General features: G+C 39.4%; 1 protein-coding gene across 1 annotated transcript in view; it reads left to right on the forward strand.

Moving 5' to 3' along the window:
* The window catches only part of LOC124281326 (sodium- and chloride-dependent glycine transporter 1-like), a 182,996-nt gene that overhangs the window by 6,844 nt on the left and 160,483 nt on the right, over nucleotides 1-15,669 (forward strand). The gene's annotated exons all lie outside the window — the stretch shown is intronic.

Below are 15,669 nucleotides of genomic sequence, written 5' to 3' on the forward strand. Positions count from 1 at the left end.
AAATCGACATACCAACTCTGATGATTTGTCTCATATTTGACACCCAAATAAAAACGTTGTTTAACAAACGATCATTATTTTGTTGTCACTTTTCGCTATTTTCTACGATGGGGGACCACTTGCTGGTAGAACAGCCAGGTAATCAACAAGCATGAGTAGTGAAATTATACACGTGCAACTCGCACACCTGGCTTGCAATTAGTCGATTTTGTGTTAGTGAGCAATTCATCGGTCTCAAATGAAATCAAACGGACTGTAGTTCTTAGTGTGAAAAAGGAGGTCGTTCAGACATCTAGAAAATGTTAACCTTACTGACATACATAAACAGTCTCAAAGTTTTGGTGGCGATGGGTTAGCGTTGTGGTTAAAACATTCGCTCCGAGCACCGAAAGTCAGGGTTCAATTTCATACATGGGTACGGTTTGTGACTTTTATGTCGTGTCTCTTCTGACGTGGCATTGCTTCAAGTGGCTTGAGACTATAATAAACACTAACTCACTCACACAAAGCTGTGACACGTTCTTGTGGGAACACCTAGAAATTACATAAGCCCCTGTTGTTGTTTTTTACTTCGCTCACATGATAATGAATATAATATTCAATGAGTTTATTGTTTCAATATCTCTGTTCCTAAAGTACAGTGATTGAGTACAACTAGTAACCAAGAAAACTATGGATCAGGGAGGTTTGTAGGTTACATGATTAATGTTCTTCGTGATCTTACAAATGTAATCCTTGGGATGAAAGTCTATAACGGGTGCAGCCGGCTTGTGCCTGACTGACAGCAGTTACCGTTAAGACTTCTGATACGACCAAAAGGTTACTACTGCCACTCCCGAGTCAATGCAGACTCTAAAGCTGCCATAGTCTGCAATAATAATGATAATAATAATAATAAGGTTGCTTATATAGCGCTTAATTCCACACACATGTATGCTCGGAGCGCGACAGGGAGGGACGAAAGTACTTGTCAGAGTAGCACAGGAGGAACGCAAAGTGCTAGTTGATTAGGAACGTCTTGAGCTGACGTTTGAATTGAGTCACTGATGGTAAAGTCTTTAGTTCAATTGGAAGAACATTCCAGAATTTTGCCGATACGTAAGAGAATGACCGACATCCAAAGATTTTCAATTCTGTCCGTGGAATGATAAGATTGTGTTGCGAACATGGTCTGAGTCTTCTGGCTGGATGGTGGTACTCGCTGACCAATTCACACAGATAGCTTGGTGCTGTTCCGTTGAGACATTGGTAGGTGCGTGTCAGGACTTTGAACTGGATTCTCTTCTGGACTGGGAGCCAGTGCAGGGACCTAAGAATCGGTTTGATGTGGCAGTGCTTTGGTGATCTGGTTACAATCATGGCAGCTGCATTCTGGACCCCCTGTAGGCGATGTGTCTACTCTGAAGATGCTCCATCAAGAAGACTATTGCAGTAGTCGAGCCTGGAGAGGACGAAAGACCGCATTAGTGCTGCTGCAGATGACTTACTGAGAAGGTTGCGGATGCTGCCGATGTTTCATTTGTAGAAGTAGCATTTCCTGAGTTTGGCTGTCACTAATGGTTCCATGGAGAGTGAGGTGTCGGAACTGGAGGGGTCTTCTGCCTGCAGCCGACGGCCAATGCAAAGTGTCAATAGCGGGTCCATGTAGAAATGCAGTCCTACCACAAGTACGACGAGGTCTAGCCGCCGCCAGTCCAGTAGCTGCCTCATTTACCAAGTATTTATGGCCGTTACAAGCCCACTGCCTTCATTCAACCACGAGCACATTGGAGGGAATCAGGAATTTAACCGTACTTGACATGGGTTGGACTCCCCCTATCGTTCGCCAGTGGGGCAGTGTTGTCAGATTTTATAAACGTCTTTGTAACCTGGATCAATATCGACTAACGAGCTGAATCTTTCTTTGGGGTAACCACTGGGCTTTTAGAAGAAAAAGAAACCTTAATTTTAAAATTCACAAAAAGTTAGCCAATGTTGATCTTGAGCACTTTATTTCCCCCACTAATAGTTTTAACTCCAGGTTTATTGTACAGAGCGTTTTACAGAAATTATTTGATACTTATAGACAGGAGTGGAAGGAATCGGTAGGGAATACCTGTGGTCCATCTAAACAGGGGACAAATAAGCTACGCTTTTATGGTACTTTTAAGGATGTTTATACCCCAGAATTTTACGTAACTCATCCCATGCCCCGCCCATACAGAAGTGCATATGCTAAGTTCAGATGCGGCACTGCACCAATTAATATTGAGCTGGGTAGATATAACAATATCCCACTTAACGACAGAAAATGTTTTTATTGTAAACACTGTGTTGAAGACGAAGTTCACATTTTAATTAATTGTCCGGTTTATAGTGATGAATGTTTTAGTCTTTTCAATACTTGTGATAGCCTATGTCAGAATTTTAGTAATCTTACTGATATACAAAAAAACTGCTTTTATCCTGTCCAATAGCAATATCTGTTTTATAGCTGCCAAAACCTGCCATGTTATTTTAAAAAGGAAAAAATCCGTATTATATAAATTTTAATTATTGTTACTCATAATACATGTACTCATAATACATGATTTTGACCAATAACTATCCTTATAGCAGACTGTGGCGAAAAAGCGTCATTAGAAACCAATCTTTATCCAATAAAATCGCTTTTTTACAACTGTGAAAATACTCTCGGCAAGGGTACAGTGATATTGTTGATGTTCCAGAGCTGTCGAACGATACCAGACACCACACGAATCGCCTCGCATGTTATTCATACGAAGCTTCGAAAACGGAAGAATTTCCCGTTGTTGTGTCATGTTAACGAACGGTAAGCCTGATTACATAAAAATGAAAATATAAAAGAAAAAGGCACGGGCATGTTATGACATGTCACAAATGGAAAAAAAAATCGCTACAGGTTTTGCTTCTTTCGTGGTTTATCTGGACATTATAAATGTAAGCTTGCATTTTCATTAAAAAATAAATTTATTTAAGTTGTAGTTGTATTATTTTAATTTTATTATAAAAATAAACTTCATATTTATCAACATGATATAGGTAATGTCTGTGAATGTCTACATGTCTACAATCCAAGATGGCGGTCAAATGTGAATAACGAACAACGGATATAGCGAACTAAATTTCTTGGTCCCTTGGAGTTCGTTATATCCGTGTTCTACTGTACATGCAATTTTTTAAGAATTTTAGTCTCTCATAATTCCGTATGGAATGGCCCTTATGTAAATATATGTTTAATTAGTTTGTATATATGTATAACAGGGTTGAGACTTTAATAAATAATCTGTCTGTCTGTCTGTCTGTCTGGTAAATGAGCGCGGACTACTTAGAACTCCGCTGAGCGCGGGCAGGCTATGCGGGGCAGGCCAAGCGCGCTCAAATCAAACTGGTCTGACAGCTTGCCTCAATCTACAGTCTATACATAGGTCTATTCATTAGATTTTGCTTTTATTTTCTCGTCTCGTAAAGGGGTTTCTGCAAGAAAGCATGAACGCATTCAAACATCCGCCTTGCATGAGCCTTTCCTGACCTGTGACGTCATGCGGCCTACATTACCCTATATATGAGTTATCCTGCATACATTATCGGATCAACCGGATCAACCGGATCAACCACAACGGGTGTCTGGGGACCCCTAACATGCTGCTGTTGTGACGTCAACCACGTCATAACAATACAATACAAAATATTTTATTTGCGTCTCACCATATGTACACAGTAAAAAATAACAACATGTATGTGAGAGATGATGTACAAACGCCACCCAGTGTGGGTTATGAGAGACGATAAAACAAAGTATACGTTAAATGATGAAGATATATAAAGTAATGAGAAATACATATCCATATAAGCACATTCATTCCTCATTGACAGGCAAACAAATCATATTAAAACATTATAACATATACGTTCATATAGATGGGTTTTTGGCATAAATGATATACAAATATATAAAAAGGATAGATAAATACATTGTAGAGCTTAAAATAGATAAAATATATTTGGATAAAATATAAATAATCTATGAGCGGTAAAACAACCTTCTACGACTAATCATTTTAAAACACATTTTACCTAAGAAAAACATAGCGGTATTATCATTCAGCAGGTGAATATATGACAGTGGTCTGGCTGTCATTTAAGACGGCAGGCAGTTCTGTTTTGCGTATATCTTCATATAGGGAGCAGTGTAGGAGAAAATGGGTTTCATCAACATTGTTCGAACAGAATTTACAAAATCGTTGATTTGATGGGATTGGTGGGTTACTATAGCGGCCCGTTTCTACCTCAAGCTTCAAGGAACCACATCTCAAGGATGCTAGTATACTTCTCATTAGGGGTGGGTATTGCAGAGAATGTTCATATTGCGATATATTGCGATGCGAAAGCTTATATTGCGATATATATTGTAATATATTGCAAGACGTTTTTTAACAATAAACTACTAATGATCAAGTTAACGCTATATTTATAAAGCAAAAACACAACGAAATCACTATGCTTCATTAAGCTTTAATAAAAACTTTAATCATGACAAAATAAGAATATAGATAATATTTAAATGTAATTTTCACCACGATCATTCCCACCACCATTACCACAATTGCCACGATCATCAAGGTTTCCGAGTGTTACGAAGTTTTCCGAATACAAGTCAAAATACCGGTTTTCTATCCGCGTATTGCAAAACGTATCGTTTTCATGTCTGAACCGGTTAATACCGGTAAACCGGTTATATTGCGCAGCCCTACTTCTCATGTAACCTGGAAGTTGTACATATGGCTCAGTATGTAATGCTGACTTGAAGAGTTTATAAGTTCTAAGCTTTGGCATCGACTCAGTTCCATGTAACCAGTTTTGTTGGTCTATCTCTATAAACTTGGGGATAAGTTGGTTGGAGACCCAGGATGGTAACCTACAAGCCGGGATGAGCATATCAGGGAGTCTATGGCGTTTAAAAACAGTCTGTATCTTCTTCTCCCAAGATTTTCCACATTTTCCACATTGGAGTGACAAGTTGTGTATCTTATAACCACGTTGACGTCCAGTATCTCTGTACGACGTTCCTGTGCCGTGCATGCCGATGATATGCCATTCTACTACTACATTCTACTACGACCCGTTGTTACATGGGCTGAATAAATTGCGTAACTGCCATTTTAAATAACCTGATTGCACTACTAACAAAGTAACAACTCTGGAAAGTTTCTAACTATGTACCTTTCAGAACAACTTGTAAGACACAATTCAGATGGCTTCAATATAAAATTGTCCAAAGAATCATTACAACAAACAAGGATTTATTTAACTATAAACTGACACAATCTGCTTCTTGTACATTCTGTGAGGTTAAAATGGAATCAATTATCCACGTATTTTGTGAGTGTGTACATGTGAAAACGTTGTGGCAGCAACTAAAAGCCTGGATTGAACAAGAAACAGGCACAAAATTAACTCTGGATGCAAAACATATCATCTTTGGATATAAAGAAAAAGAAATGATGTACTTGAACCTTATTATCATCGCAACAAAATGATATATATCGCAGAGATGTTCAAATTCGCATCCACTATTGGTTAAAAATTCTATACACCTTTATGGTCAAATCTTTTTCGCACGGCAACTATGGTAAATTCTTCACTTTTGGTCATCTTGCCATAACCTCTTCACATAAATTGCAACAACAAATGCATTCTTATAGCCTACGGATTATCTACCACCCATGTCCTTGTTTTATAATATTTACATGTACCACAAATGCATAAATTATGTACCCATTATAAAGAAATAAAGTAATAAAAAAAAAAGAAGTAAAAAGTAAATTTTCAGAAAGTCGATTGTATCATACTGTCCACATTTGGGCGTTCGAGCGACACACTGTTGTCAGTATCACACACGTGACGGGCGGTCTTTCTACGGATAACTAAAGTACTGTCGGAAATAGACACAAAACTGTTTTTAGGCTGTTACTCTGTACCCCCTAAAATTTACACAATTGCAATTAGCAAATGTCGAAATAACCCACATCGGTATAACTGGGCGTTCAGTGGGATGCGTAATAGGATATCCAGAAAGCATGTCTACCCAAACTTAGAAAAAATACGAATAGCTGCTTAAAAACAATAGATCAGACCAGAGACCATATAATATCTATTACTAGTATATGGTCTCTGATCAGACTATAGATGACAATTAGGTCGCTCAGCCAGGAAGGATGACGGACCGTCGACTCACCTAGCATGAATTGCACGTGCTGCCTATAGGCACAAGGGGTCATCTCAAAGATATTTATGCGTTTTCTTGTGTGTTGAATATGTCCCATATATTGATGAACATCTAACGTGTCTTTCTTTCATAAATTTTATGTTGAGATATGTAAAACAGTATGATACCCATAGAAAGGATTAAATCAGCCATCGTATTAAATGTCTCAAACTATATAGGTGGCATGGCCACCCGAACATCGACAGGACTGGATATCATTTGTAAATTGATACTTGCCCAGTTTAATTCCCCGATAGGAATATCTTATCTAAGCTGACATCTCTATGACCCATCCCAACCCCCGTCCTGGTTTTGCTTTTGAGACGGCCCCTCATGTCTGTTTGTTTTTATAGTGATAGTGAGACTAAATGGTAGCTTCATCCTTAACAGTTTCAGAATTAAAAATATTATTTTTTACGTCAGCTATCGTATATAATGAAGCTAAGCCTAAAAATAATTAGTTCATTGCAGGCAGCAGGAAAATCTGAACTAGCCGCGGTTTAAGCAGTAGGGGCAGTAGGGGAAATAATGTGGTTCAGGGACTGTGAGACAGATTACCTTGCCACTTCAAGTCTTGTCTTGTGTAACGTGTCAGAAGAGTATCGGTCATAACGATAGTCAAATCAGACATTGTTTACCAAAATCAGCATTAAGGCCTGGGTCACACTTTCCACCGGCGCTGTACGATAAAGTAATCTACGATTTTCCGTACGATTTTTGAGGGCATCGTGGGCGACCGCGAGCTACGACGTTTGTGTTTACAATGCCTACGGACATCGTGCGTATTCCTTGCGGATAAGCCGAGACAAACCTACATGGAGGCTGCACAGAAATCGTACGGAGTCCGTTCGGAAATCGCGTAGGTCTTCGCAGCTACTGCACGGACATCGTACGGAGAAGGCTGAGCGGAGATCGTACGATGATCGTGCAGTTGCCGTACGATTGTTTGGAACGATCACTGTGCGGCCGCGATGCAACCTACGGGTTACGGGCTTACGCGGTTTTTTTTCAAATTTGTCAAACTTCGCTGTTACACAAAACGTAGAGACTACGGCGCCGGTAGAACCGTTCGATAATCGTACGGCGACCGCAGGGGAATGGAGCTACAGGCTGTTTACGGGCGTCGTAGATCAATTGCAGGCCAAGTGTGAACCAGGCATTAAGCTCCACAAGCGTTGTCACTGAATCTCATGCCTAAATCATGACAATTGTAAGTTTTCCTTTGTTCTCAATAACGCCAGCAAGGTCAATCTATTCGCCTGTATTTGCTTGTCTTCTCCGCCTTCCTATCAGCCTGGTGCAATCTCCCTATTGCCAAACGTATCCTCTCACTCAAACTTGCATATTATCATAATTTGACTGAAGTGCTGATGTGCTTTTAGGGCACATGGTGTACAGACTGTCCTGGAATTTCTTAACTGTACCTATGAACCTCTTGCGATCGTTGTTCCTCTCAAGCACGTCCTTTCGTTCAAACGAATACATAAACAAATTTTGACAGGTGTCACGTAGTTGGTGGTCACGTGATAAACAGCCTTACTAGATTTGAGAGCCTTAGTCTGATAAACAGCCTTTCTAGATTTGGGAGCCTTCGCTCATCGTTTAGTGAACACCTGGCGTTCATCAACACCTCATAATATAGGACTCATGATGACGGACTTTTTGCAGAGGTTTCATATGATATGGAAAGGGTACAGACTGTCACAGTTTTGACAATAAGATTATGCGTTTTCGTAACAAAGAGAAGGAAAGTTCGAAATCACAACGAAGCTGTTTATAGACTTTAAGCTTTCTGTTTTTGAAGGATTAACTAAACGTTCCTCTTCTCTCGTTAATCGTCATTAGAACCAATGCCACAGACATGAATATATCAGCATAGATATTCAATCAATTAGATGAATCATGATTAAAATTAGATCGGATTAATTAAGATTAAATTACACGAATCATCTTTAAATTAATCAGAATCAGTCAGTCCTGTGGTGGATATGATTTCATTGCATTTTGTGTGTGTGTGTGTGTGTGCGTGAGTGTGTGTGTATGTGCGCGCGTGTGCGTGCATGCGTGGGTGTGCTGGACCCGCTCCAGTAGGACCCCTCCTTCAGTAGGGTGAGGGGAGGGGATTGGGGGCGGTTCGGACTATCGTGATTGACACAGTTATTTTTCCTTTTTCTGAAATAGTTCAGAACTTGTACTTCTTATTCTCACGACCTCGGAGCATTGTAGTTAACCTTTGGAATTTATTGTTTATTTGAACAAACGCTTCAACACAGTCCAAGCACGTTGATGACCTTGTTGACTCGTGCAATGAGGTCGAGTGCATGTTTGCTTGGGGACCAGTATTCTTTATTGGGGTAATGTTTGGGGATTTGAGCAGAGGGAAGTAGAAGGTCGCCGAAAATAGGACATTCTCCAAAAAAATTAATCCACACATTTAGGGTGTGCTGTGACATATAAAATCTAGAACGCTTTTGTGTCTGTCCTTTCGGGGAGGGTCACGAGTGAGTGAATGAGTGTTTGTGGTTATACGTCGCATTTAGCAATATTCCAGCAATGGGGTCACGAAGACAATGGGAAGTGTCTTTCAAAAATATTAAGAGGTCATTATTTTCTGTAGATTAGCGCATCAAAAAATTTCTGACCCACCCACACCTGTAATAAATGACCGGTCCCTTGTTGTGAAAGATTCCCTGTTTTAAATTATCTGTTACCACACGAAGGAACAGAACATGTATGTCCAACATTTGCTTACCCTAGCAAATGAACGTGTTCATCCGACGGCCGTATGAACAACGCATGAATTATCTGACTGATCATAGCTGCACGCGTCATTGATTATATATTCAAAAAAATAATGACAATGTATTAATGAATCCTGGTGTAAAATGCTCTTGTAAAAGTGTAAACATGCACGCATGTGGCATAATCTTTTTTATGTATTCGCAATCCAGACATTATCCCATACGGAGGTTTTCTCAAATTTCAGTTAATATACTGTATACCTATTTGGATTCAAAATCCTAGTGACTGCAAGTAATTCATAAGCTTAGGTAACTGAAAAGGTTCGATACCATAAATGGTGGTGAGGTGAGGTGAAATTGGGTTTAACGTCGTGCTTGAGAATATTTCGCTCTTATGACGACGTACATGCTCGTGTATGTGTATGTGCGGCTGCTTGTACTAGCCCAGACTGAAGCTGGTTTTATAGTGCTAGCCCACTGAGATACCATGCCGCAGTGAAGCATGAATACCCCACTCAGACACATTATACTGACTCCGAGCCGACCAGTCCTTGTTGTACCCATTAATGCCGAGCGCCAGGCAGGGACCAACAAGTACCATATTTTAACGTCTTTTGGTATGACGCGGTCGGGGATCGAACCCGCGGCCTTCCGCTCTCCAGGCGGACGCTCTAACCACTGCACCAAGGAGGCGGACCCATATATGGTAAAACGAAGTTTCAGTATCCATAACCCAGTTGAACAACGAGTAGATATTGTTTACACGGCCGGTGTTCACAAGTCTTCGCCACTGAAAAATACCCTGATACAGATCGTCAGTGCAAAAAGAATCATGTCACAGATATCCCCCTAAAAAAATCCGTTTGGTGTAATGGGAGAGACAGAAATGAAAACTATATGAATGGACCACTGTAGTTGTGACGCGTATGCTTTCTCGAATGAGTGAGCGAGTTTATTTTAACGCCGCACTCGGCAATATTCCAGCTATATGGTGGCAGTCTGTAAATAATCGAGTCTGGATCAGACAACCCGTGAAGGTCCAGGTTAGAATGAACCTTCTGTAACCTATGCTTGTCGTAAGAGGCGACTAACGGGATCGGGTGGTCAGGCTCGCTGGCTTGGTTGACACATCTCATCGTATCCCATGTAGTTGCGCAGATCGATGCTCATGCTGTTGATCACTGGATTGTCTGGTCCAGACTCGATTATTTACAGACCGCCGACATATAGCTGGAATATTGCTGAGTGCGGCGTAAAAGTCAACTCACTCAATCACTGGACCTGAAAACCAAGTGATCAACAGCATGAGCATCGATCTACGCAATTGGGATACGATGACTTGTCTCAACCAAGTCAGCGAGCCTGACCATCCCGTTAGTCGCTTCTTACGACAAGCATGGGTTACTGAAGATCAATTCTTACACGGATCTTCACGGGTCCTTTCTCGTATGAAGTGAAACTCATCCATGTCTTTACATTTGCATTATGCCAACAAGGAAGGTATGATGTGACAGATATGACTGTTCCAACGTGTAAGTGTGCAGTTTCTTGTGTGGACAGTGAGATCTGCCACCTTATCCGTGTTTACTCAGGTGTGCTTATACCCCCAGGGTGTCATATCGCGCTTTATAGCGTTCTCCGCCACCTGAATAATCTTACAATTTGTGTGTGTTAATTTCATTCGGATTCACTGGGCTTGTTTCATGGCCCACGAAAGCACTACGGCAGTAACTGAGAAGTGATAACCAACATCGTAAACTTAATACCGAGCAACCACCTGCATATAGTTCGCAACACGTGGCGGGGATTGTTCATTCTAAACGGTTAAGAGGTCTTTCATAGGGTTTAGTGTGGAGTAACATTTGTATAACGTACCCTCCTGAAACAGGGGGCTTGCGACGGGCGTTAAGAAGGAAGTCTGCCTAAGTATATTCCTCATGTCCAATGTTTGAAAAGCTTCCATTTTATTTTGAAGGAATCATTACCAAAGCCATATCAAAATTTCACATATGTGCGTAATATGGTTAACGAGATTGACACATTGGGGTATAATATTTCTTAAAAAACAGCTGGGACTGTTTACAATAAATTGAGAGCTGACACATGTGTGACCTTTCAGTGTTTAGTTTGAACCCTTGGCATTATGTATGAATAAGTGAAAACATTAGAATAAGTTATGTCCTTATGATTACGTCATCTGAAAGGGGGTGGGTAATGTCTCCAAAACAAGTTCTATCAGTCAACACGAAGGGGGTTCGGAGATTCGGAGATTCGGAGAGAGAGACTTTAACAAGTGATTGTAGTTTCAAATTGCTTTTTTAGGCACTTTAGTTGGATTCTAGCGAACCTCTGCCTATCCCCAACACACAAAATGTTTCTTGCATATTTTGTTTCCTGAAGTTTGTGATGCATTTATTGCCGATTTTGCGTTTTTTGGGGGTACCAAGATACCAGGTCAAACAAAATGGGGATCGTGAGGCTGGAATAGCAAAACCAATTTGCTTGAGGTTGACAGATAATATGTAGAAAAATAAAACAGCTGCATTTGTATCATTTTCAAGGTGAGGCTGACTACTACGTTTTGGACGCCCCATTAAGTACAATATAGAACAAACTTTAAGTAGATGAGTTATGCAGTCGTGGCGCAACACCGCTCGTCACAGCCAGTTAGAGACATGCCGTCCGAAAACCTATGATCCACCAATATAAGACTTCAGTATACTACTTTTGGCTGATGTCTGAAAGATAACAGTGAGTAAGTGAGTGAGTTTAGTTCTACGCCGCACTGAGCAATATTCCAGCTATATGGCGGTGTCCTTCCTATGGTATCTGACCGAGCGAAAGCGAGGTCAGATAACATAGGAAGGTCACGAGTTTCGTATAATTCGTATGTAATGAGACCGAGTGTGGTATTTTATTTATTACCCACGTCTTACATGCATTAAATTGACAAAATAGCGTATTTTTGTTATGTTTTGGTTTCAAACAGAAACCGGTTTCATAAAGAGGTTGCGGAAGAGTTTTGTCCTGTAGTACAATATTTGCATGACATCACACTGTAATGACGTCACTGCCTTGGTAACCGACGTCACGATGCATGTCAGTTGTCATCGCCTCGTACAGCCTCCTAAAGTAAACTACTCCGTAGCACCTCGTTTCTTGGTTTCCAGTTGCTTCATTCGGCTAACATCACTGGTGGAAATTGTGTTTAGGTTTTTCGACGGATATAATGTCTCAGTTCGACTCACAATTAAACAGCGACACGGCAACGTTCGCAATGTTTACATTCCCACAATGCATTTAAGTTGTAGAATGAATGAATTCACGTGTTTGTTATGAATGAAAAAATAGTTACGTCAGAATGTGACCTAATTGAGAGGTCAGTTCGACTCACAATTAAACAGCGACACGGCAACGTTCGCAATGTTTACATTCCCACAATGCATTTAAGTTGTAGAATGAATGAATTCACGTGTTTGTTATGAATGAAAAAATAGTTACGTCAGAATGTGACCTAATTGAGAGGTCAGTTCGACTCACAATTAAACAGCGACACGGCAACGTTCGCAATGTTTACATTCCCACAATGCATTTAAGTTGTAGAATGAATGAATTCACGTGTTTGTTATGAATGAAAAAATAGTTACGTCAGAATGTGACCAAATTGAGAGGTCAGTTCGACTCACAATTAAACAGCGACACGGCAACGTTCGCAATGTTTACATTCCCACAATACATTTAAGTTGTAGAATGAATGAATTCACGTGTTTGTTATGAATGAAAAAATAGTTACGTCAGAATGTGACCAAATTGAGAGGTCAGTTCGACTCACAATTAAACAGCGACACGGCAACGTTCGCAATGTTTACATTCCCACAATACATTTCAGTTCATAGGCGGATCCAGAAGGGGGTGCAGGGGTGACCTTCAGTGACCTTCGGAGTATTTTCAAGGTCACAGCGAGTATTCTTAAGAGTCTTCTTCTCTTAACCTAATGGATGGAATTTGTTCGCATTTTGTATCAAGGCATCAGATGACAGTTTCGGTAACGTTTACATAATTTTCAGGGTCAGACAGAGGATAATTGCGACATTCAGATATCGACATGTGGCGGGGGTAATAGCTATATGTTTGTGACAAACGCTTTGTCATTACTAGTTTTCTAATTTTTGTTAGCATATGGTTTCTATAATTTCATGTTAATTCTACCAGCTGTGAAATTATTCGTGACACGTCTTAAAAAAGCCAGAGATTATTTGTGTATGTTTTGAAAATAAAAGTTAATTATTTTTCATTATGGAGTTATTTTCGATGTTGACGCGAGGACATATTTTACGAGCAATAGCTTTCAATAATTTAATGTTATTTCTATTACATTTTGAAGTTCTCCATAGCATATCCCAAAATAACAGGATATTGTTTGTTTACGCTTGCACGTTTCTTTTTCTTCATTTTCAATGTTGACGCAATGACATATTTGAAGTTAATTTAAGTTTTTAATCATATGTGATTTATTATGATTTATGTTTCGATCATACATTCATATATTGCGTTGTCATAGTTTAACCTGGTTCGTATTATTTTCTTCATCATATTACTACATATTATTGTATTTTTATGAGAGGGAATTTTAAGTTACATTTGCTAAGGATATCATAAATCGCTGGCGCCTGGTTATTCCTTGCCACATAGCAGTCAATCTGTCTACTCATTTGTTGTATTTGATTGATGCGTTTAAAATAAAATGTAGAAATTATATTGAATTGCCTCATTTGCTTCAAGGAATCGATCAGATGTGCTCGTTATCAAAGTAAAGTCAAAACTTCTTTCTGTAAGGTATACAGTGGAAGTTGACACCTTAATTGTTATGGGTAGACCAAAGAAATCATTTATTTAGTTTCACCGCTCAAAATACAACAAAGAATTCAACGAGTGGCCATTAACCTCAAAGAATGATAATAACAATGCTTATAACAATATGGAACAAGTTTTTATGGATAACAACTTCTTTATTTCGTGAGTGCGACGTTTCCATACAGATTCTTGTACCGTTGTCAAGCAAGAGTGATACATGAAGTGGAGGAGCTGCATATTTATACTGTGTATAACAAAGAAATTACATCTACGTCATCTCTACATTGACCAGAAGAGCCTAAAACATCTGCTCAACAAACCTACAAGAAGAAATTGAACACCTAAGGAAAGTATTTGTAGAACGCAACCACTACCCACCTGAAATAGTCAACAAAACTTGTTCCATATTGTACGTCTCAACTTCTAAAATGCCACTCAAACAAGTTAATGCTTATAACATACGAGGGCAAACATATCGGGGATAATTTGTTTTCATGCAATATGCACCGGGTAAAATATCACTTTGTCATGGTGACATGACATCATGAACAATGTTATGACGTCACGTTGCTTCCAAGAAGCCGCCTTCTAAATACAACGATGACGGGGAGCCTGCATTTGTTGGAAAGTAGATTATCGCGTAATTTCCGCAATTAAAGACTTCGGTAATAAATAGAAAATTATATTCGTGACCATAATATGCTAGGTTAACGACCTAAATATCGGCATATCCCTTCTCTGGTTTCGAAAATACCAAGATTTAGGCAGTTGTGTTGTAAACTGATATTTATCTTCTATAAAGTCGGCTATATTCAAACCATGAGAAATGTCGTCAAATAATGTCTGATGACAGTTACCAACAAATAGTATCCATATATTTTAGATATCTATAACAATAAAGCACAACCTCACTCCCTTTTTTGTTAAATGACAAAGGATTAATCAACCATATTAAAAGGTGTTCAGGCTTGAAGGACGAAGCTCATTAAAATCTATTGCCAGCTCCCTTTTAGAGACTGATAAAAGGTTGGGTCATAAATGCATGAAAGTTTTTATTGTTGTTCATACCCGTTAGGCCTCCCGCCTCTACATGTAGTTGAGATATAACCGTTAGAACCACCACCACCCCCTCTGTCTTAAAGTATGCTAGATATAACCGTTAGAACACACCACACCACTTTTCTGCCCATTTATTCAATTGGGCTAAATCATAGTTTTTGTGATATTTTGTAAATTTCCAGGTAAATCATTGATATATACAAGGAACACAAATTAACCAAGGGCAGATCCTTGAGGAACCCCTGCAGTAACATTTAGTTTTTCATAATGTTCCATTAACAGAGACACACTGTCGTCTATCAGGGCCCGGTTGTTCAAAGCTCGGTTATCTTTAAACCAGCCGTTAAGTACATTTAACCGACTGTTACCTAATAACAGAGGGTTATCTTGTTGTTCAAAACTCTGTTAACTTTTAACAGGCTGTTAACGTGACGTTACGTTAACACACCTAAGGACCGCCGCTAACATAACTCGCAAATGACGTTTATGGCTAACACTGCTTTCATGACGCCAGTTCAGCAAAGAAAGGATAGGGTGTATCGTGGACTTGACTTCGATATTGGAAATTATTCTGACGAAGAGTTACATACGAAACTGTAACTATGCACATCATAGGAACTAAAATACATGTTATACAAGTACATGATGCCTACGTTTAATCTTTTAACACTTGTGGAAAGGTTTATATATGCTTTACTACATTAAAAGTGTGAATTTCTTCTGTAAATATTATTCAAACAAACACTT

Source organism: Haliotis rubra, unplaced genomic scaffold (assembly GCF_003918875.1).
Source record: "Haliotis rubra isolate DU_JTF1 unplaced genomic scaffold, ASM391887v1 Scf282, whole genome shotgun sequence".
Classification (NCBI taxonomy): Eukaryota; Metazoa; Mollusca; class Gastropoda; order Lepetellida; family Haliotidae; genus Haliotis; species Haliotis rubra.